The sequence below is a fragment of the Marmota marmota genome, unplaced genomic scaffold (assembly GCF_001458135.2).
Source record: "Marmota marmota marmota unplaced genomic scaffold, marMar, whole genome shotgun sequence".
NCBI lineage: Eukaryota > Metazoa > Chordata > Mammalia > Rodentia > Sciuridae > Marmota > Marmota marmota.
The window spans coordinates 17,608,222-17,631,118 of NW_025999999.1; the positions used below are offsets into that span (position 1 = coordinate 17,608,222).

Below are 22,897 nucleotides of genomic sequence, written 5' to 3' on the forward strand. Positions count from 1 at the left end.
GGGGCTGTCTGATTCTTTTTTTTTTTTTTTAATTTATTTTAATTAGTTATACCTGACAGTAGAATGAATTTATGCACTTTGATATATCATACATAGATGGGGTATAATTTCTCATTTTTCTGAGTGTACATGTTGTAGAATCATATTGGCCATGAAATCAAACCTATACATAAAGTAATAATGTCTGTTTCATTCCACCATCTTTCCTATCCCCATATCCTCTCCCCTCTCATCCGCTCCCTTCACTTCCCTCTACCTAATCTAAGGGAACCCAAATTCTTCTCTAGTGCCCCCTGCCTTATTGTGAATTACCATCCACATATTAGAGAAAACACTCAGCCTTTGGTTTTTCGGGATTGGCTTATTTCACTTAGCATGATATTCTCCAACTTCATTCATTTACTGGCAAATGCCATAGTTTCATTCTTCTTTAAAGTTGAGTAATATTCCATTGAATATATATACCACATTTTCTTTATCCATCCATCTATTGAGGGACACCTAGGTTGGTTCCATAGTTTATCTATTGTGAATTGAGCTGCTATAAACATTGATGTGGCTGCATCACTGCAATATGCTGATTTTAAGTCTTTTGGGTATAAACCAAGGAGTGGGATAGCTGGTTCAAATGGTGGTTCCATTCCAAGTTTTCTGAGGAATCTCCATACTGCTTTCCATAGTGGTTGCACCAATTTTCATCCCACCAGCAATGTATGAGTGTATCTTTTTCCCCACATCCTCGCCAACATTTATTGTTGCTGTATTCTTGATGATTGCTATTCTGACAGGAGTGAGATGAAATCTTGGTGTAGTTTTGATTTGCATTTCTCTAATTGCTAGAGATGTTGAATATTTTTTCATATGTTTGTTGATCCCAAAATTAAACAGAAGATCTTATAAAAGGATCAGATTTTATTTTCTGTTGTGGAACTTTGTCTCCCTCCAATGACAGCTACTTTGTTCATAGTTGGCACATTTATCCTTCTGTTCCATTGAGCTCTACTGGGTTTCCTCTCCTTTACCATTTTATATTTTATTAAACAGAAGGATAAAGAGAATAGAAAAGTAACCATGATTAGAAACAGACAGCTGTCTACCACCTACTAGAATTGATTAATCTTAACATTTGTTCACATGCACTTCCATCTTTTAAATATTATGATATTTTAGATAAGATGTAAAATTCTACGTATATTTAAAATGATAAAGTTGAAGCCCCTTGGTCACCTACCCAGGGTCATTCTCCCCTCTTCCTCCCCAGAGCTAACCTCTATCATGAATTCAGTAGGTATCCTTTACCAAGTTGTTATACCTGTGTCATGTATTTAAACACCCAGATATGCCATAGAATATTCTCTTGTTACTTTTTCAATTGCTAATTTTATTTTGTTGTAGGTATCAACTCATCTTTATATAATATTGTAGGTGTGAATCTACAAGTAGCTATTTTTTCAGCCATCTGTTTGGAGACCTTAGTCTCCATGACCACTAATTTCAAGAAGAGAGAGAGAGAGATGATTCTCATAGGACAAATAATCCTATTAGATAATCAGAGATTAGGGAGGTGAATATTATTCTGGATAAAAGGAAGACATTAAAAGGACTTAGAATATCATAAGGATCTTTGATTTATGAAATTAAAAGGCATATTTTTAAAAATCGCAGCGAGAACTAATTAGCAAGGGCACTTTTGTTTTTGCTTCATGGAGCTATTTTATTCAAATGGCACACACAGTTTTTCCCTCACAGAATTAAATCATTGTGTCCATCATCTCACAAAGTTTATTCATGTATTTTTTAAAAAAAGTAATTAGTTGTGCTTTTCCCCTTTCATGGTGTTTCAGCTTACTTATATTGGGGCTTGCTTCAATTCTCTGTCCTTATTTCTTGTCAGTTTGCAGTTTCCCTGCACTGAGACATTTGCTGTCCCCACTCCTTTGGTCGGGTAGAGAAGTGGTCTGGAGGGACGGCTCACTGACCTTATTTTTCTTGTGGTTTCCTCTCATTATTTTATTATTTCATTGCAAGGCAATATTTTCTAAAAGACCTCATGCTGGCAAATACAAGTTGACCTAATGGGGCATAACAACTTTTTTGGAGTCTCAAGGTCTGTGATGTGAATACCCCAGTTTGTTTTTAAAAGATTTTCATAATCCACTGTGTAAATATACATATTTACATAATTTCCAAAACATGTACTTTGAAGCCACGGTCCTCCCAATTTCCTATCTGTTAGTAATGAGTCGCACACAAATGTGGATCTGCCGTCTTGAATTCCAACATGTCACTCTGTCACTTTCAAATCTTGTAAGAGCTGGAACTCAGAACATGGACTTGCCCGTGTTGCTTTAAAGAAAGCAGCCTAAGCATGCCCTCCACCTGGAGGGGAAGAAGACTCCTGGGTTTTGATAAACTGACCTCTATGGAGTTAGACCAGAGAGAAGAGGAAGTGCAATGAAGGTTTTGGTGCACTGACTTTAAACTTGCCCTTCTAAGTAGCATTTACAGCTCCTTCTAGGATGCACTTTTGGTTTGGCCCCTTAACTTCCTGACCAAGACCCTGGGTATTGAAGTGGAAGTCAACAAAGACAGCACATAGGTGGTTGAAAATTAGAGGATTTTTAATATTTGAGCAGTTTCCAGTGGGCTCGATCTACCCTTGCTTAGGACTAAGGAGCTTAGAGAGGGAAGGAAAGAGTTGCCAACCAATTGGATTTTGCTTAATTTGGGCTGAATTTTAAGGTAGGGTTGGAACATCTAAAGGAAACCTATCTGGGTATCTCTAGATGCCCAGCTGCAGCTGAATCCAAAGAACAAGGACACTCGGAGACATTTGAGCAAGCCCTCTGCTAGGCCCTTGGGGGGACACTTTAGGCTTCTCCCAAGAAGAATCCTTTTTGGATTTTTTGCTTCAGTAGCCTGGGTCATTCGCTGGTGTCTTTTAGGTTTTCCAGTTCAAGAAGGATTTTCTCTTGACCTTTGGTGGAATTTTTATTTTTATTTTTTTTTTACTATATTGCAATTTCTTTTTGGATGTTACTTTTTATTATCACTTCTCTTATGCAAATTGTTGCACTAATATTTTCCCTTCCTTTTCATCTTTTAGAAATTAAATAGAGAAGAGTAAGATCAAGGGGAGGAATTTCAAACAAGGGCTGCCAGATGCCATTTGTCCCCTGGCGAGCTCTGCCTCCTTCAGTCCTGCCTTGCCTGTCAGTAATCTCTCATTTCGGTTCCAGATGGTCTGTTTGACCTTAGAGAAAGCCCTCTGGGAGAAGTTTTTTTAGTCTCACACCTAAAATCATTAATGTTGGCAGCTCAGTGGAGATACAGGCTAAAATATTCCCTCTTGGGAACTGTAACTCCAGCCCCAAAGATGGCTTAGTGAGGCCAGTAATGCGCTCTTATCTCCAGATGAGTAAGCTTACCAATTAAAATTCTTGGTTTCTCATATGCATAACTTTCTCACACTGAGGTGATGGAGAGGAGTGCTGGGCCGACTCCTTCCAGCCCTCTAATCTGGTCTTTTAAAAATTCCATGTAAACAAAAGTACATTCTTAAATAGATAAGGACTAGAAAATCTGGTACCTCCTTCCCACCATTGCCATCATCACAATTCATCAAGCACCTGATCTTTGGGCGCCCAGATTATACGCAGAAGTATAAGATGCAATCCCTCCCCCAAAGGCATCTTGAATGGCATGTGACCACAGAACATGCATATATTTGCATAAAATGGAAACATAAATAGCTTTCAGGGGAATGACATGAGCAATAAATACTGCAGGAGCCCAGAAACAGGGGGCAGAGATGATTGCAATCCGGGTGAGACAAAATGACCTCATTAAAGAGGTGGCACTTGGAGAAGGGCCCAACTAAGATTAAGAGAGGGAAGAGCGGTCATTCTTCCAAGAAATACTGTGTGAACGAGGACAAAAGGGCAGATGCTGAAGATGAGTTTTACCTGCAGGGTGAAGACTACCTCCTCTCTGTAGGCGTAAGGTAGGGGTGGAACATCTAAAGGGGGGCCCAGATTAAGGTCAGGCCATTCCGTACACATGGGAATACTAAATAACAATGTCTGGGGCTCTGGCAAGGAAACAAAATTTACATTTTGTCTTCTCTCCAGGTTACTAAGAGCAGTGTGTTTTTAGTTTGGAAAAGACAGAACTGTGTCAATTTTAGGTGACATGTTTTTATTTATTCTGGTAACATTGCTAAGCTTTTGTCATGTTTTAAAATTGATGCAATAGTATGCTTGTGGTACACACAAAATAACTTACTCTTTTACCACACTATGTTTTGTTTGTTTGTTTTGCGGATGTGTGTTTTGTTTTGCTTTGCAGTAGTGGGGATGGAACCCAGGGCCTCATGCATGCTGGGCAAGTGCTTTACCACATCTTCATCCCCCATCATATGAATTCTAGCAAAAGCATACAGTCATTTAACCATAACTACAGTCGAAATCTTGACATTTCATCACTTAAAAATCTCCCCTTGATCTTTGTAGGCAACCCTTCCCTCCTTATCTTTGGCAACCTCAGATCTATTTTTTTTTTGATCCCTACAATTTTGTCTTTTCCAGAATATCATATAAATGAGATTTTTTAAATGTAGTTTTTTTTTAGACTTTCTCCCACTTAGCACAGTGCACTTGAGTCATCCTTGTCACAAGTATCAGCAGGTGATTGCTTTCGGTTGCTGAGTGGTATTCCACCATATAGACATACTAAAGTGTGTTTTTCCATACCCAGGTTAACTACATGTGGATTGCGTCTACCTTTTTCACTATTAATAAAGCTGCTGTAAGGCTCCTCTTTCGGGTTCTGGTGTGGATCTAGGTTTTCATTTCACTGTGTACATACTTAGGAGTGAGCCTCACTCTTAGTTATATGACTGCTGCGTCACATAATCAGTGGGAGTTTGGTTTTATAAAAAAGCCACCAGGCTATTTTCCAAACTGATCCTGCTCACTTGCAATCCTACCAGCAGTATATATAAGATTTCCAGTTTCTTTGCACACTTGCCAGAACTTGACATTGCCATTTAAGAATGTTTTAGCTATTTTAATAGGTATGGGGTGATACCTCCTTATTACTTCCATCTGCGTTTTAGTTTGCATGACGTTGAACATATTTTCATCAAACCGATGGGTTTTTAACTCTACCACAACTACAAGAAACTGTCCCACGGCAGCGCTGGTTTTCCACCTGAAATAATTTCACACCCAGGAGAACATACAGTGAGCTCTGGAGACCCTTTTCCAGAGTCACAATTGCAGGGGACAGGGTGGGGCACCAGCATCTAGTGAGCAGAGGCCGGGGGTACTGCTGACCATCCTACAGTGCATGAGTTAGCCCCACAACAGATTCCATGCCAAAATGTCAATGCTGTCAGGGCTGAAAGGCTGCTAGAAAAATTCAAGGTACGGGCCACCCTGAAGAATTTGGGAGCTCTGCTATACCACATTTATTCTAAATAAAAACAGACCTAGAAAGCAATTTCCCCAGTTGCTGTTAAATCTAGTTTTGACCTTCAGTGTGCACGCAGGTTCATAGATTCATAGCCCCCGGCTTGTCACTTGCCAAGATAAGCTGTCTCAGGTTTAGATCCATGCAATTGCTAACATAGGTTTTTGGCCCTCCACTTGCATGAATAAATGTCAATTCACTGAGGTTTTCCTTTGCAACTGAGGTCATTTTAATGATGAGCATTTGTGTTATCAAACTGTAGCCCAAAGTAAATTATGTTTGCCTCATAAATCCTTGACATTGTTTATAATTTGTTACCCAAGAGGCAACTCTCTTACCCTCTCTGCATCTCAGTCCTTGACTGTGAAATAGGAGATGAAGCCAGTGACACTGATGGCTGAAGCTACTGGGGATCTCAGGGACTCTGCTTCCCACAGAGACCCCTGGGTGCCACGCTGCTGTCCAACGACACAGTGAAGTCATTCATGAGTCACTGGTTGGCACCAAATGTATATATTTATTTGGGAACCCTTGCCTCCAAACTCCCAGAAAAAAAAGTTTTAATAAACAATTAACAGACAAACAAGACCACAAGATTTACCTAGGAGGAATTTGGCTTTCTTTGAAGACTTCTTATAAGTTCCATTTTTCAATATAGGTGTTTGCATGAGTTCAGAAGTGAAGCCATCTCCAGACCATGTGTATGACCCCAGAAGCTGATCTTCAGAAGAGATGTAGAAAGAGTCGGGAGGCAGAAAGATGGAGGACCACCTACTTGCTAGGACCAAATACTGCTCTGAAATTTTTTCCTCATTTTTCTTACCATTAATGCAAAGTAGGATCTATATTCAGTGACTCCTTACCGAAAGTCTACTCCCTTTCTAGCACTGTGCAAGAGGCAGTGATAGACACCCAAGATTAGGAGATGGCACCTTTCCTTCTGGAGTGAAAGGAGGAAGGATTAGATAATCATCCTCAAAGCATCCGACTGTTAACTGACAATTTACCAAGGCTGGATTATCAGCCAACCCCTTGCAGGATCATGTGTTTCCAGCTGACAAGTGCACATAGTAGGCCCTGAGTAAATATTTTGTTGATGAACCTACAGAATACAAACAGTGCTTCTCAGACTCTCTGTGATGAAGGACCTTTTTCAAAACCCCTAATCCACTGGAGACTAACTCCCCAGTAAAACACAATAGAAATGTTCTTGGATGTCACAAGAATGCCAAATTGTTACGCAAGTTTTTACATGCTTTCTCTCAATTTCTGTGGTTTTGTCATTGTTGACTAATAATAAAATACCCCACAGGCGGGTCACAGACCACACTTGGGCAATGAGGAGGAAGAGGGCACTGTGTGCCTAAAGTGATCAAGGATGTGTAAACCCACAGTTCACCCAGTCCACCCACTAAGCCTCGGGGTGGATGCAATTTAGAAACCAAAACAATCTGACTCCCTGTCCTCAAACCCCAACCAGATGTGACTCTGCCTCCCCAGTCTTCTTCCTCCCAAGCTTGGTTTCTATTCAGCCCTTGGGGTGAGGGCGGGGCATGGAGGCGTGGGTGGCAGTAAAGGAGGAAAGCAGAAAGAAAAGAGGCAGGTGAGGAAGGGGGGTGGCCAAGATCCACTGAACTGACAAAGGCCCCGCCTCCCCACCCCCTCTCCCCTTGGTTCAGGCCACCTTGCTCTGCTCACACCTCTGTGAGCTGAGATGTTTAGGCCTCAGGTTCTCACGCCTCCCTTGTTAGTCACTGGGTGGTACCTGTCATATAGCATCACAGTCAGGCCATTCAGGAGAGATTCCAGTGACCTCCAGCCTAATGGTTCTCTAATTAGTGTTTCTAGCTCACTGAAGCATTCGGTTTCTGGTGATCAAAGGCTCCGCCCCTCCCCTCCCTCTTGGCCTTGGCTCCTAGCAGCCCCATAAGGTAGCCAGATGTGATGTTCTTTCTCTCGCTCTGTTTGTAGCCAACTGCAAACCAATGACCTAGAGAGCACTCACCACCACACCCTGGGCATGAAGCTCTCTGTGGAAAGCATTTTATTTTAAGAAACAGCAAACTGCCCTGGTAAGAACTCATCTAAGACAGAGTTTGAAACTTTATCACAGGACAGAGTGCCCGCTGAAAGAAAACAGGAGAAAGGGGTCAGTATTCTCATCTTTACGGCCAGCCTGACTTGCTGAGAAAATAAAAAATGACATGTGGAAGTTCCTCTGCAGATCTCAACATTTGTAAGTGGTGTTGAATATTTTTTGCAGGACTTGAAAACAGAAATTCTCTGCTAAGTGAGTAGTTATTTCAACTGTTCTCATAAAAGAACACAAAGAAAAAAATATTCACCAGACTTAGGTCCCTGATATAGTGTTTTCAGTGACTGTAATTAGCACCGTATTTAAAAAAAAAAAAAAAAATTCCTTCAAGAAGACAGGAAATGAGTTTGCCCCAGAAACGAGGTTGCCCTGTAGAGGCACCAAACTTTGCGGTTTCTGACACTTCAACATAAAACTCTGAGTAAATAATATTAAAGTTGAATGACATCATTCTGAGAAAGAGTTACTAGAATTGTCTCTCGACCATTCTTTCCCCTTCGCTCTCTTCTGACTTCCATCCACCCTGCATTTTAAGTTAACCTTCCTAAACTATCTAACCCTCTTTTGAGCATACCCCATTGCTACAGACCATCTTTTCTCCATGCCAGTTCCCAATTGGGCTCCCTCCTGTGCCTCACCTTCCCCAGACCTCCCCAGGCCTGATCCACCACTACTCCACGAAGCCCAGCCCAAGGTCTCCAGAGCTCGTCTCCAGGTGCCTGTGCACTCACTGCCTGTGCTCCATGCTTTGGCACACCTTTGGGTTCCTTGTTTCTTGAGTGTCTTCTTCTTGATTAGCATCACACGTTCATGGGAAATGAGTTAGAAGGTATGTAGCAGTCGTCCAGATCCACCCTGACGTTCCCGTGATTGTCTTGTACCACAGAGCTGGCTTGCTCTCCCAGGACACCACCCAAAAGGAGAAAATTAATACAGGGCCCCAAACTGCCCATTTCTAGTTAAACAGCGGCACCGTCAGATAGCCCTCCCTTAGATGGAAACAAAAATATTCTTCCCACCAATCTCCACCCAAATGGGCCCTGTTTTTATTCCCCTGGCTGATGCAGAATAAATCAAATCCTTCTTCCCATAGCGTCTTTTCAGATTTTTAAGATAAGTTGTGTGCATCCTCCCTTCTCTTAGCTCCTTCCATTTTTCAGGGGTCTTTCTTCCAGTCCAAATAATCCCATTCATCCCACTCTGCCCATGATACGTTTTTAGCATCTACATATGATGCCCTTAAATTATGTCCCAAAATATTTGAACACAGTACCAAAACCCTGAACATCGGACAATAGTCTGAAGAAGAATGAACAGGGAGGCCTAACCACCTCCTTTGCGCTAGTAGTACACCTTTACTGATGTTTCCTCCACCTCCCTAGCTTTCTGGAGGCCATATGACACTGAGAATCAAAGATGAGATTGTTATCGTCAGGCTATATATTCCCTCTTTGGCTTAATGTGCAGTTAGGTTTTCATATTTCTGCAGAAAGTTGCGTTTTTTCTATTTATTAAAATAATTTCTTAATGTTTTTTATTCAACAAGTCATTATTGAAATCCTCAGAGCCCAACAAGAAACAAAGAAAAGTCAGACCCTGGTCTTTGATCAGAAAGTTTTAATAATAGGTGTCTTCCATCCAGACTTTGATGCCAGTAGAGACATTAACGTGCTTTTAACGACTATCAGGAACAGTTCTATGGAAGTTCAGAGAAAAAGACACTGCTTAGATCCCAGGAAAGAGAAGAGAGAGGCCTCCTGGAGAAGAGGCAGGATTTAATAAAAAGAGAGGAACTTCTCCCGGGCTGGAACAGGATGGATAGAGATCCAGAGGCCAGACACCAGACGATAAAACTTCAGAGGGATTAAGGCAGAAATCGGGCGTTTCCCTGACACCTCGGATTGCAACCCAGTCTCACCAGGTCCTCCCTGCTGCCCTCCCTCCTGCACATGTGCATCCCTCCTTCCCAGCTGAGGAGGCTCCAGCTTCCGAAATGTGATCCCATTGACTCATGCGCAGTTCTGGGATGGCTATTGCCACCTTCGTGTTGCACGAAACAAACTTACCAGAAGGAGGTCAAGGCTTGACTGCACCCTCCTTCTTTCCTTCCTTCCTCCCTCCCTCCCTCCCTCCCCCCCAACTCTATTCATCATGGTTGTCATTCCTTTGAAATGCTGTTGGATCCCTGTGTTTCTGTTTGTATTCAGAGCGAGTTCTTTCTCCTTACCGTTTGTTCTTGACTTAACTTTATTTCCCCAAATTCTTAGTACACTCATGTGCTTGGCCAGAGACTTTATTTTGTGCCTCTTTGCTAGCCTATCAAAGGCAGTAGTCGTTCTTTTTGTTTGTTTGTTTGTTTTTGACTGACTAATTATCAAGGATAGCTGGGAAGTGAGTTTAACAGAGATTACCCAGGGGATTTATTTTACATCAAGGTCCTACAAGGTCATGCCTCTGATACCCATTCATGACAAATCTGATATGTCCCCAAAGCCTCAAGCCATCCAAAGGCATAAACCCAGGTGGCAGCTCTAGGATGCCCCAAAGGACAGGGACTACATGTGGGTGTCCATCAGCAGCACCCTGAATGAGAAGCCTTGGTGTAGTAGCAGTAGTTGAATTTTTAGAAACAGCCCCGGCAAAATAAACTATCTCAGGTAATTGCTGCTCCTTCCTCTCTGAGAAAGACTGCAGGAAGGAAGAAAAGACTCACCTTCCTTAGAGGTCTAGACAACTCTGTGCACACAGGGCACTTCTGAGGTACAGACAGGGAAACTATTTCTGTGAAACCTCTCAACTGAAATGCAGCCAGGGTGGCCTCTCCATGGCGGAGAGATAAGAAAGATATGCGTCATTAAACAAATCATTCTAAGAAAAAGGGCTCTGGTTAATACACAGTCTATTTGCTTCACTTCTTAATTATATTTATCAGTCATAATAATCATTAACAAATTATTTACATAATTGGCTATAACTTGCAAACCCCAGGCCAAAATACAAACTACTTTTTTTTTGAGCGTTAACAAAAGACAGTACCTCGAAATTACAAAGTTTTGTTTTTCCCTAGAAATTCAGATAGAGTTCCATGTGTTTAGCATGGCTTTCCTCCTTTCCTCTCCATGGGAAGAGAAGAAAACGTTGCATGTTCATTGGTGGCATCTCGGAATGTACTCTGCCAATGCCTTGTGCGAGATCTATCTGGTGGCTTTTCCTGCTGGGGAGGAACAGGGGCTTCTGAGAAGTGAACACTCTGATAGAGCAGCTGGTACACGTTCCTCCCTGAGCCCTCAAACCATCTCACTGGGGAAGGAACTGCAGGTGGGGAACTGGTGAACTCCTCTCCTTTGTTGAGAAATACCTTGTTGACCTCCTGATGCAATTCCAGAACAATGGATCTCATCAGTATCATCCATGGTCACCTAAACCTGGTAGTCTAGGTAGTCTAGACTTCCAATCCACAGATAGAGTCCCAGGGAGATTAAATGCCTATCTCCAAACAGCATAAGGTCCAGATCCAACTATTCCGTACTTTTCTTAATTCTCCGGTTCTGCACCTCCTTATATAAGGGCCATAGAGGACTCATTTATTGATCACATATAATGTGCAGCAAATGCATCAAGAAGCATTTGACATGGTATATCAGTTATATATTGCCATATAATAAACCGTACAGAGATGTAGTGATTTAAAATGATTTAAGTCACGGATCTGCTCAGGACTCTGAGGGTCAGCAAGCTGCTAGTGGTTCCTCTCCAGATTGTGCCTGGAGCAACTCATGCAGCTTAAGTCACCTCACTGACAGTTCAGTGGGGACTGGGGTCCCAACAGCCTCACACACATCCGGAGGTTGGTGCTGTCATGTTTCTTCACCCGTGGAGGCCACATTCTAAAAGGGTGAGCCCTGGTACACAAGCACTTTCCAAGCTACTTCTTATGTTATGTTTTCTGGCATCCCACTGGCCAAACCCAGAGTCATCATGGGGGGCTGTTGCCATGGTGGAGATGGAATTCCCTGGGGACCACTGTGATAATCTACCACCCAAATTCTGGTAAAGAGAAACACATGTGCTACAATCAAAACCAGAGCACAAGACTTGCTCAGCCTTCTCAAGGCTCAAGGCCAGGACTCTGTCCCGCCCGATGTCCTCTCTGTCCTCACCAGTCCAGTGCCACTCCTGGGTTGATGTGCTGTTCACACCAAGCTTCAGTCAACTCGGGCATCCTTGAGATGCTGAGACCTCCTCTCCTATACCCTGAGCCTCGCACCCCATTTGTTTTTGGTCAGTAATCTTCATTTGTCCATTTTATTTTATTTTTTCTAAATAACTTAAAATACAGTAAAATAAAACAAATACCCAGTAAAAGATATAAATACTATGTAGAATAAATAATCAAAAATAAAAGTTCTGCAACGGCATCTTCATAATCCACTCTTCTAGTGGTTTCTTCTGAAGATGTTCCAGCGTTATCTGAGGTCTCAAGTCCTTCCCGTATCCCACAGGGGACTTCAAAGCTACAAGAATTCTTTGGGTCTGCATAAGCAGCAGGGACGGAGTGGGTGACCAGCCTCTGTAATGTTCTGCAGTCTCCTGCTTCACCCGCCCTGGGAGCCTGTGAGTCGGTCTCTGTTCTCTTTAGCCCTCTTGACAGGGTCACCTCCACACATGAGCTGCTTCTCTGGAGCTGAGGACCTGGTGGCTGCAAAACTGAGCCAGGCTTGTGCCTACGTGAATACTGGCATGAAGCTACTCAGTGGGTGACTCTGGAGCTGCAGAGGCCAGCAGGGCATTTAAGGTGTTATGTGGGGAGTGTCATGGAGCCCAAATGTCTGCTACCTGGGGATATGTTTTCATCTCACAGTTCAATTAGGAATTATTTTCCTCACCATAGAAGGCAAAATCAACCCATTCCATTGACATGTCTATATCCATATCCATTCCAAAGAGCTAGCAGACATGGGGCAGAGTGCCCGGATCAGGAACAGGCCAGCACGCCATACCAGCCTTGGTGTGGGGACAGTACTTAAAGCAGACTGGGAACAAGGGCATCAGCAGAGACTGGGAAGACCAGCATGGAACCTGCAATAGAGGAACACGGTGCAGAAACCCAGGCCAGAGCAAAACCAATGCCATTTTCTCAGCCAGCTATTCAGTGGGTTTTCACCAACTTCCCTGTGCTCAGAGGGTTAATATCGTAATCATTGACAGCAGATGAAATGCATATGCACAATATAAATAATTCTTCAACAAATGGCAGTAAACTACAATTGTCACATTAGAAAAATGGTTTCAGTAATTCTTAGCAGATCTTCTCACTGTCTTCCTGAAGTCCCAGGTTGGAGAACCCGTGTACCATCAATGGAGGACAGGTGTGACAGCTGCCCTCTGTTCAGTTTTTCCCGAATGAGGCTTATTTCCTTGTGTTCTTGGGACAAAGTGCATTTACTTTCTGGTAAGTATGAATGTACCCTTTCTAGGAAGGTTCTCATCCTGCCTCCTTAAAAAAACAAACAAACAAACAAACAAAAAAATCTATAGTAGTTCAGAACATCTTTTCCCAACCTTTTTGCTCCCATTTTACCCTCTATTCCTCAATTTCTTTTTGAAATTATATTTTTTGTTGTTAAGTTTTTATATTTGTATATTTTCCTCTGGGTTCTGGGAGAATTTCTGGAACTCCCTCCTGCTTTGCTGATTGATTGACGTTTCAGCGGTGTCTTGAGCCCCCACTGGGGTCTGCAGCTTGGCCATCTCAGTTTCCTCTCCTCGCTGTCTTTCCTGCTCTTGGATGTGTCTGCTTCCCTGGCTGCCGCTTCCTCTGGGATCTTACTGAGAACACAAATTAGAACTTTGCCCCAAGTCTACTTCCTGGGCAGCTATTTGCTTCATTTCTTGGAGAGGTTTTTTTTTTTTTTTTTTCTTAATTTTAGGTTTGTATGATTTTTTTCAAATTCATTTTTTAGGTTGACTGATAAAGTTGCCCATGTCTATTGTGTACAGTGTGGTGTTTTGAAGTACACGTGCTCAGAGGAGTGGTTCAATCTGGCTAGTTAACATGTACCTCACCTCCCACGGCATACAATATATATCATCATTAACCATCGTCACCGTGCCCTACAACAGAGCTCTTAAATGATTCCTCCTCTCTAACCATAATTTCAAATCCTTTGACCAATGTGGCCCCCTTTAGAACTGGGATGCCTCTCATGGATGATGCATTCTGCCCGAGCTGAGCCTTCCAGAGAGAGATGGATGGGTGTTTTTCCTCTGCTGTTAGAAGATGTCGTCCCATCAAAATGAAGGACTACCTGTCTGATTTTTTTTTTTTTTTTTTTTTGCAGTAAAGAGATTCACTCCCCAACTCTGTTGGGTTAGAAGTCAGGGCCTCCACAGAGAGCAAGGTGACCGGGAGTTGGAGGAAGAAAAAAGAAGAAGGCAGCAAGCACACTTTGCCGATGCAACTGTCCTCCTGACTCTGTCTGGTACAGCTGTCCACCTCGAGTGCTGAAGCTAGAAATAATTGCTCCCCACAGATGCCAGAGTGCTGGCTCTTTGCCCTCCCTTACCTGCCCCTCTCCACCCCGCATGCACTCACCTGTCTAGCTCTGATCCTGTGATTTAGCGGATGTTGGTAAGGGTCTATGGTCTGGATATAGTTTGAGTGTCTCCCCCAAAGGTTCATGAGTGGAGCTTGGCCTCCAAGGTGGTGATGTTGGAAATGGTAGCACTTTAAGAGGCAGAGCCTAGTGGAAGGTAATTAGGTCACTGGGGTGCTGCCCTCAGACAAGATTAGTGTAGTTCTCTTGAGACTTCAGTGCAACAAGACCAAGTTGTTATAAAAGAGTAAGCCTGACCTCCGAGAATGCCTCTAGCTTCATGTCCCACTGTGTAATCTCCCCTTCCTACGTGCACTCCCACCGTGATGCCATTTGCCATGTTGTAGCATGAAATAGCTAGAAAGCCCTCACCAGAGCCAAGCAGATACTGGTGCATCCTCTTGAACCTGCAGAACTGTGAACTAATTAAACCTCTTCTATTTATATATTATCCAGCATCAGCTATTATATTATAGCAACAGAAAACAAACTAAGATAGGACTTAAGTCACTTCCATTTTTTTTTTTTTTTTTTAGATAAGGGGTTCCTTTATGTGTGTGTCTAATAACTGTATTTACCAGAATTCCTCTCAGGGAATGCAAGATATTTGGAAGAGATCATTTAACAAGGTACTTGGTAGAGTGGATCAACCTTCAAAGCCATATCTGATGACTAAGGGTGACTGCTTAACTTTAGGCCAAGACACAGGAAGAGGAGCTTGCTTTAATCCTGAGAGGTAAAAGAGCAAGACAGAGAGAGAAAAAGCAGAAAGAAAAGACATTGAGATGGCAGAAAGCCATGCACTACACCGTGTGGCCAGCTGCTTGTGACCTTCATGTCTTCAGCTTCTCAGTGTCAATTCTATTGACATTGAGGTTGGATAATTCTTAGGCAGAGGGGGGGGGGGAGGTTTCCCTCTGTACTATAGCATCCCTCCTCTCTCCACCCACCTGATGCAATAGCATTCCTGCTCTAGTTCTGACAGCTAAAAACATCTCCAGATATTGCCAAATGTCCCCAGAGGGGTAAAATTACCACAGTGGAGAACCATCAAGTTAAGACAACTAAACCCATCAAGAGCCTGGGATGAACGAATTCTTTGTGAAAAGCATTGAAGGGTTTGCATTTCTGGCCAGGCTGATGTGGGGCCAAGCAGAGGCAGCCTGAGGGACAGAGAGGCTGGAGTCAGAAGGGATCGTGAGAATATAAACCCCGGGAATTTGCAGAAATGGTGAGCAGGGCTTTGAAGTCTCTCAGGCTGAGACCCCTCAGGGCAGGGAGTTTGCCTGAGGTCTACATCACAGAGCCAGACCTGGATCAGCCCATCCTTTCCTTTAATCTGGCCAGGTCTGTGCTATGCAAGATAGGAATTCCTCTGTGCTCCTGGCACTTGGCTGTCTGTCTTCCCTTGTGTCCGGCTCTAAGTCAGACTGTTCCTATTTTTTTTAAGTGGGAATCTGGGAGGGAGCTCTAGCTCCCCACTCAGGAGGCTCCATGAACCAGTGTCTCCACACCACCTTGGAGTGTCCTCCTGGAGGCAGGGACACAGCAGCCATTGGTGTTGGCACATGATGAGCATCTCAGGCAGGGAGGCAGGTGCAGAGTACAACCTCAGGACATTTCATTCCAGGTTCAGGAAACCTAAGAGTTTTGGTGGCTTCTGTCAAGAGAGATATATCCTGAAAACGTCTGGGGCCAGCTTCTGGATTTGCTTCTGTCTGTGTTTTGGCTGAGGACGGTCAATGCTGAACTCTTAGGCATCCAAGGATCCAAGTTTGTGTCCCACCCGCCTCTGCTCCCTTCTCCCACTTGAATACGAAGCGTAGTTCAGTCCACATAGTACCCACTTTTTCTTCAGCAAGCACAGAGATCTTAGAATGTTCCAAAATCACTGCCTTGTTCTCTTCTGCTGGAGTCCTATTCTCTACCAGACTCCTAAACTCATCATGGTTTAAAGAGATGAGAATCAAATCAGCAGCTCCATGTTGAGAGGCAAGAATAGAACGATGAGGAGAGGGAGACCAAGACTCCGCTATTCACTGAGCAACTATTGCCTACCTTCCATACCTTAAGGAATCAATCTAACATAATCCCATTTTGAAGACTAAGAAACTGAGGTTTAGAGAAGTAACTTGCCAATTGTCCCAGTGTTAGTGGCTCAATGATTTGACCACAAAACCTTTTTCTCTTCTCAATACTACAAAATAACATAAAAGGGGAAGTATCTGCTACAATTTTTGTAGTTTCTGGTCACTGTTAGCACACATTTATGGAAGAAGTGTGCTTTTATAAATGACCGTCATTTTCTAAAATTAAGCCTTCAGAGAGAATTCTAAAGGTGATATTTGAAACCAAAGGTGATGAACTTTTTGCAGGGCTTATGATACATTTCGCCAAAGTTCCTGCTTTTAAGACCTTTGCCACTCCTACGGCATCTTAATGTCCCATTGTGCATTCTTTATCTCTAAACAGAACATTCTTTCAAGCTTGTTGGGTGTCTGCATTTCTGTTCACGACCCTTTTCTATTTTCGTGTTGCCCTTTTTCTTAATATTTTGTAGGATTTTCCGATAAAATAAGGATAATGATGCTTTGTCATAGTGTTGAAATGCTTCTGCCAGCTCACCATTTGCATTTTTATCATTTAGTGTTTTTTTAGATACACAAATCTTGTTCTTTCTCATAATAACTTATGCAATTGATGTGGTACTTAGAAAGTGTTTAATTTTGAGATTTTCCTCTGCTTTTCAAAAGCTATGTGCTTTACATTTATGCTAATCCATCTGTGATGTATTTTAATTTTTCAGATGTAGCTGTAATTTCTTTTACAAATACCCAATTTTGTTCCATAGCTTTTTGAATTATTCAAATCTTCCTCCATTGGTTCCATTATGATCTATTAAGTACTTAAACGTTCTTGGGTGTCTTCTAGGTTAACTACTCTACTTATCCATTTATCAATGCTTATGCCCATGGCATGATATTTTCAGTAGCTTTCCAATCTCCTTGGATATTTAGAGTCCCTCCTCCCCCTATTACCCTTTTCTGAACCTTCCTTAGCTCTGCTGTCCTGGTCAATGTTCCAAATGAAATTTAAAATTGTGCCATGGTTTTTAAGAGAAGAAAAATCCCATTGATGGAGGGTGGTTGCGTTGCAGTTCCACAAGCCTTCCAGGGGCTCTAGAATGTCCTCCCTCCCCTACCTTGTCACCTGAGTAACTCCAACGTCTGGCTTTGTTTGTAGTGCTGGGGGTAGAACCCAGGACCTCAGACATCCTAGGCAAGATCTCTACCACCGAGCCACTTCCCTGGCCCTTTTTATTTTTATTTTGAGGTAGAGGTGTCTCTAAGTTGCTGAGGCTGGCTTTGAACTTGCAATCTTCCTGCCTCAATCTCCCAAGTCACATTACAGGTGAATGCCACCAGGCCCAGCCCCAGTCACAGTTATAATTGCCTAGTTGTTCACTGTCTATTCCACGTCACCCTCCCCGTGACTTTACTCCCTCTAAGCCATGGGCCTCTCAGGAGCACAGGCAGCATTTCCTCATCCTCTGCCAAGCAGCCTGACATACGCCAAAGGTGCTGAAGAAGAGGAAAGATGACAGTGGGGCCCGGTGGGGGCAGGTGTGCCAGGCCAACCGCAGCCTCCACCTTCAGGCAGCCTTGGCCTCAGGGAGCTTAGTTTGGCTGGACCTCCAGAACTCAGAGCTCCCCAAGGCCCTGTCCGAATCTCCAGTCCCTCAAAAAGGCTTCCGCCCAATCTGCCTCCCCCAACCTTCTGCAGAACCATTGTAACCCAACTCACGCTAAGGGGACATTATGAGCTGACTTCTGTCAAGGACCCAAGTTGAAGATTTGCAGAACTGAATTCTAATTTTGACAGCAGAGTGTGAATAAACATTACCATGCTTTATTGCTCTAAATCTGTTGCTAAATTCATTGCTTCTCCATGAGTCAGAAGCCCAATAAACAACTATAATGTTCCAATAACTACTCTGACTGTCATTTCACATATTCTGAATGATTCATAGAGTCTTTTTGCTGATTCCAATCACAAAAGTACCATTCGTCTAAAGCATTAAATCTGAAAATCTGTGATTCTCAGGGTCATTGGAAACAGTTGGGGAAGTGGAAACCAGCAGCGATGGACCGTGGAAGCAGCACCTTTCTATGCAGTGACAATAAATACTGAGGTACGGTTTCTCATCCACTACCCTTACGTAGCCTCCAATGTCAAAGGCATGGGAAAGGTCTTGCTCTTGAAGTCTAATGACCATCCCATTGCACCTGAATAGAAAGGGACTGTATTTGTCTTTGACTGTGCCGCCTACCAAAGATGGTCGATTTGTCCTGGGTAAAAAATAATCAACGCCCCTTCTAAATCTGCGCTCAAATCCTGCATTAGAAAACAAGTGGGTAGGAGGGTCCCTCACATGTGTGTAGGAGTGTTTTCAAGTCTGTACCAAGATTTTATAAACAGGGCACCCCATGATCTGTCCCTATATTTAGGCAGAGCAGGGCACTGCCTGAGTGGCAGGATGGAGAGCGCTGCTTAAGTTTGTCACCCAAGCCCACACGCCCACGCCCAACTGTCACAGAGCCTGAAATTCCTACCATTAGAGTTACTACATTTGGGTGAGGAAGAGGGCTTCACGAAAACCCTGTTCGAGTATGACTATGACAGGCAGGAGGGTTCCATGGCACGGAGCTGCTGGGAGCATCACATTTCCTTTTTTCTCTAATGCAAATTTAAAAGGATTAGTGTGGCTTATAAAAAATAGAATAGGGAAATTGAAAATAATCCTTTACTCTGGAGAAACCTGGCAGATCTCCCCCGCCCAACCAAGAGAGGAGGGTGCCATGCAAGGCGATGTCTCGTGGGAATTGCATGCCTTCTGATGAGAGGGGCCCTTCACCCTGTGTTACTCTTCTGCAAATCCCATAAACCCCACCGTGAGAAAATATTGACAAGCCCAGCTTTGGGAACATTCTATGAGATGTCTGGCCCGTACTGGTCAAGACTATGGTCATGGAAAACTAGGGAAGACTGAGAAACTGTTAGAGATCAGAGGAAACCAGGGAGACGTGACAACGGATGTGATATGGTACTCTGGATTGGGTCCTGGAACGGGTGACAGTTAAAGGAGAAACTGTTAACATCCAAAGAAGGTTTGGAGTTTAGGTGCACTATACCCAGGATGGCATGCGGGTTTTGACAGATGCACATAGGAATGCACCAAGGTTAACAACAGTGCAAGCTGAGAAGGGAGTTTCTGTAAGTCTAAGATCATTCCCAAATATTTTTTTTAAAGGGTCAAGGAGAAGTCCAAAATCCATTTTGCTCCCTGGAGCTGCCTCCTCCACTCTTGGGGATGGAACTTAGCGATACCCTGAACGATTCTCTAAGTCTAGGGTTGTGGCCCAGCTGGTATGCCTCCTGTGGCTTGTTTTTGTGGGTGGGACCCTCCGCATTTTCCCAGTACTGTGGTTCTGTTGGAAGCAAGCCTCATTTGTTCCTTGAGCCCAGGCCAACCTGGTCCTGGTGCCAGCCAGCAGGTAATGCTGATGGTGCCACCCCTTGTGTGGGTCTCAGAGATACTCCTATGCATTGGATAAGATAACCAGGAGGTGGGGGAGACTTTCACAAGGATCTTAGGAGAAGGAGGAACATGAGGAATCTGAGAGGACTGGGGGATCTTGGTTAGGATCTGGGGGCACACTTGGAGGAGGATGGCCACTGCATACCCTATCTTTGACTGACTTCCAGGTAACCATTCCTCATCCAAGGTATCACCTTCCATGAGGTGGTGCCTGCCTGCAAGCTGGGCCAGGTCTTCACCATTCCAGAATCTTACCTCCTTCCAACTAGCCAGCATTGGGGCTCCACTTCTTCCTGCTCTCATCCAGTCTGCAGAGCCCCTCCAGTGGGCTGAGTCCTGTCTCTTACAGGAACTGTCTAGAACAAAGGCCTCTAAGAGAAGTCCAGATACCTAGGACATAGAACCTGGCTCCTGACTGCTCATTTTATCCTGATGAGAAAAAATAGACAAGGTGACTTCTCAGCTAGTCATCCACCACATTAAACATCCACTATATGGCCCTGTGGAAAGTCACGTGTTCATGGTACCATGAAAAAATTATCACCAGCCCAAGAAGAAGACAGGGAGGAAGGAAGGGATGAAAGAGTCTTCTCATATAGGGTCAGTCAGGAGCCCTGACCAGGCATGCCCACAGAAGCAGCCAACAGAAAAGAGTGTAGTCCTTTACCATCCTGGAGGAGTCCATGGTGGATATTTGGCATTAAAAAAAAAAGATTCACAGACCCTGCTGGACGAGAGCCTTGCAGTACACAGGAGAATCTTCTTTGCTAGGATGAGTGCCTGAGGCTCAACGTGTGTTCCTCCTTTGGAGACAAGTGTGAGCTTGCTCTAAGAGGCCAAGCAGCTAAAGAATCAGGAGTGCCTTCCACGGCCTGGTGGAAACTGGGAATGAGGAGTCACAGCCGGAGGACTTAGTACCTGGGGGGTCTGCACAAACTCTCTGAACATCCCTGATCATCAAGCTGAAGTCTCAGCTACCATCAAGACGGAACAACTTCAACCTAGGCAAAAGCAATTGGCAAGTGTGTGTGTGTGTGTGTGTGTGTGTGTACTTCCAGAGCACGGGCCCCCTTCCATTGTATATGATAGCCAAAGCAGGTAGGGAGAGATTTGCATAAAGATCTTTGGAGAAGGAAGAACATGAGAAAGGGAGGCTCTAATCTGAGAGGACAAGGGGATCCTGGTTAGGATTTTGAGACACACTGGCAGGAGGGGGAGTGGCCACTATGGCCAGTTTATTGAGGGTCAGGCAGCTTGTACAGTCGGAGGTGTGGTCTCCAGGCAAGCTGCCGCTCCTTTGCCCAGAGTGAGGTATCCACCAAACCGTCTCTGGAATTGACTTGAGGGACGGTCACTGATTGCTTTGCCTCTAGGCTCCCCCCAGACCTCCCGGGAGTGTCACCCTCCATACTTCAGTACTTTTCTTTTCTGCTCCAGGAGATCAGACTTCATCTCTGTTACTTGTCATTAAGAACCCCAATTAATACACATGAACTCTTTTTATTCCAAATTTATGTAGATAAATGCCATGTGGAAATGATGCCCTTGAGCCCTGGAAGCACTAAATTAAATGGATGTAATGGGACCAGGCTGCTGTTTAGCACAAGAGCACAAAAATGTGTTTTTGTTTCCTCCTTCCACAGCACATATTGAATAACCCCATCTTACATTATTCTGAACCCCCGAGACCTAGAAACCACTAGTAAGCACCCAAGGGCGTGTGAGTTAATTATAAAAGCTTTTGCTGGGTTTGGCTTGTGGTTTTCCTCTCATGATGAAATGTCAAGAATGGGGGAGGTAAGCTCTGTCGTGTGCTGCTGCTGATGTTTTTAACCAGCGATCTAAGGCTGTTTGATATTTTTGGCTTCGTAATTCCCATTTCCAGTCCTGATTTGGAAATAAAGCAAGATTGAAATCCAAAGAAAAAAAAGAGTTTCTAAGCTACAAAACAGCTTGGTGGTTCAAGGTAAAATGCTCAATTTCCAAGGTCCCTCTTCTCATTTTTTTCTTTTGCTCTTTTCTGTATTTTTTATGTATGTAGCAAGCTGTCCTCTTCCACTGCTCTTTTTTCTCTCCTTTCCTGATTTATTACTATAGGCTAATTTCTGCCTCAATTTATCACAATATTTGCTATAGACTTCTTATTTCTTCTTGACCCTCCCATTGTACACTGAAACTTAATACTCAGGACCTGGCACCAGGAAAAAAAAAATCAAGGTGCTACCTCTGCTTTTGGATGTCCAAGGAGGAGGACATACCTTGTCATATGAAACAGAGCCCAACAGAGAAGGGGTTTCCATAGCCAAGGGAGGAGGAAAGCTAGTTATCATGACTTTCATTCAACTTTGAAATTTCAAAATGCAATAGAGAGGTCAAAGTAACCTGAAGATACTTCAGTGGTCCGTCCATATCTGTGGGTTCTTCATCTGCAGATTCAACCAACTGCATATAACAAAATTAAAAAAAAAATTCATCTGGTGTCTGGGGATGTAGCTCAGTGCTAGAGTGCCTGCCCCGCATGAGTGAGGCCCTGGGTTTGCTCCCCAGGGCCATCACCAACAAAAAACCATCATCTGTACATAATCATCTGAACACCTACATTTTTTTCCTTCTCATTATTCCCCAAACAATACAGTACAACATCTATTTACATAGCATTTCATTGCAGTAGGTATTAAAATCAATCTAGAGATTATTTAAAGGATATGAAGAATTTGTGTAGGTTATATGCAAATACAATGCCTTTACATAAAGGGCTCAAGGATCCTTGGATTTGGGCATCTGAGAGGACCCTGTACCAATCCCCACAGAATCCTGAGGAATGACTGTATTTTGCCTTCTATGAGCATTAACTCTTCAGCATGGGTCAGAAATCCGTGGGCTTGGCATGTGGCTCAGTGGTGAAGCACTTGCCTAGCACGCACAAGGCCCAGGGTTCAACTCTCAGCAAACAACAACACAATCCTAACAGCAGAAACTACTAATGCTACTTTCTCTTCCTGAGGTCATGTGCATACTCCTATGGCCTCTGATCGTGTGTGTGTGTGTGTGTGTGTGTGTGTGTGTGTGTGTGTGTGTTGCTAGCCCTTGTTTTTCATAGAACCCAGGATGATCTCACTGTATCAGATATCCAGT

General features: G+C 43.6%; 1 long non-coding RNA gene across 1 annotated transcript; it reads left to right on the plus strand.

The window, feature by feature from the left end:
• The first annotated feature begins 794 nt into the window (after positions 1-794).
• Positions 795-18,152, plus strand: LOC125618000. The gene is made up of 4 exons (XR_007349207.1): positions 795-4,003; positions 6,131-7,708; positions 12,897-13,019; positions 13,909-18,152. It is a non-coding gene; the product is annotated as an uncharacterized LOC125618000 (long non-coding RNA).
• The last annotated feature ends 4,745 nt before the right edge of the window (positions 18,153-22,897 follow it).